Source organism: Chaetura pelagica, unplaced genomic scaffold, assembly GCF_000747805.2.
Source record: "Chaetura pelagica isolate M959 unplaced genomic scaffold, ChaPel_1.0 scaffold222, whole genome shotgun sequence".
Classification (NCBI taxonomy): domain Eukaryota; kingdom Metazoa; phylum Chordata; class Aves; order Apodiformes; family Apodidae; genus Chaetura; species Chaetura pelagica.
In genome coordinates, this window is record NW_009952711.1 from 6516247 (window position 1) to 6518099 (window position 1853).

Here is a 1853-nt window from a genome sequence, read left to right on the forward strand (position 1 = left end):
CTGGCCTGGGCCCCGGGGGGACGGGGTGTCCCGGGGGGAGGAATCACAGAGCGGCTGGGAACCGGCGGTAATGCGGTGGCTGAGCTTCTGTTTCACTTTTAGACAATTTTTAGTTTATAATGTAACCTATCTAGGAGGAGAAATATCTGAAACACAACGGCTGTGGCCTGTTCTAGGTAGCTCAGCCAGTTAGTTACTCTTTCTAAAAGTCTTATTTTGTGATGGCATGATCATGTTATCTCTCTAACTAATAACTTTATAGTTTCTTAATTGGGGTTTGGCTTCCTAGATGACTGCTGTTAGCAGTTCCTCTGTGCTGGCTGTGACTTTAAGAAGCCGTTTGTTTTTTTCAGTCTTATAGCTGTATGGGCTCAGTAGCAGTCTCCACAGCTATTCCTGATGGGGAGCAGTTATGGAACACAAGTACTGCTTTGAAGGACACTAAAAGAAGAAAAGCTCAGCCTGCCTCTGCTGACAAGTTTTTGTTTAATAATTTACTATTTGTAATGCGAGTTAGTCACACAAGTAGAGCTTTGGGGGTTAATATGGAATGATACCTTCTCAATAGGTGCAGTAATCAGAACCAGCTTCTGTGACACGTCTGTAATCTACTCTTAAATGTTCTGCAGCTCAGCTTTGCACCCGTGTTCTGCAGGCTGCCGAAGGGTTACCAGTCCTGTTCAAAGTCTACAGAATAAATCCCTGGCCTATGCAGCACTCCTAGAATAGCTCTGTAATAAGAGCATAGTAAAACATGTGGTAGCAGGTTTATCGTGATGCCTTCTAGTGTGTTCTGATCGAGTCAGGTGGCTGGGGCTGGTTTCACTGAGTTTCAGAGTGAAGTCTCAATGCGGTGCTTACCCACTGTCTTGGAAAATTACCCTTCACCTGAGAGACGGGTCCCTTCCTGATGTGCTAATTTAGTTTTAATCTAATGAGGTATTCAAGATGAATTCATAGTGTCAATAAAATAAAGCAATAAAGCTGTTTTCCTTGTTAATGTAAATCTTGCTAGAATATTGTGATATCAGTGCTCTTAGGACACTGCAGTATTAACCTTCACTAAGACCATTTGTCTGGGTAGGCAAAGTTTAACATGGATATAGTTAATACTTAGCTCTGAAATACTTGTATAAACCCGTTTTGCAGTACTTATTTATATGTGTGCTTAAAGACAATGAAATTCCTAAAGTAATTTTGAGGCAGTGTTATCACGATCACATCTCTTTTCCAAAGGTTGTGAACATGCTCTGAGGAGCCTTTGCATGTGTTAGGTGAGAGAGGTATTAAACAAGAGAGTGATAGAAGTTGAAAACTTGCCAAAGACCAGCGTTTCCTGTTCTTGCCGTGCAAACCCAGGATAGTGGCAGGAGGAGTTTCAGCAACAAAGCAACTTTAGACATTGGAGAACATATGCTTGGTTGACTGACTCTCTTTTTGCCTTAAAATCCTGTGGTTTTCAGGAAGCTGTTACGATGTGGTGCATTATGTTTCTGGGATGGCTTTTGCCGGATCAGCTCACTGTTGAGTTGTGCTGTTGTCCTGTTTTTCCCATTCTCTGCTTTACATTTTGTCTGATATCTTCTGCTAAAGAGGATGAGCTCTTCATACCAGAGCTTGAAAAGGCTGATGGCTCTTTTTTTAGCCACATAATTCATACAGAAGATACAGAAGATACAGAACTTACATTGCTGGTACCCCTGTAAAGATTAAAAGCAAAAGCTATCTTTAACTGTGTTAGGTAACTACTGCATTCCTGGTAGATCCTTTTAATGAGGTAAGCAGACTTGTCAGCTGTGTCAAATTCCTGTAGAGAACTAAAATTACAGCTTTTATGTGGTTGTCACTAGGAA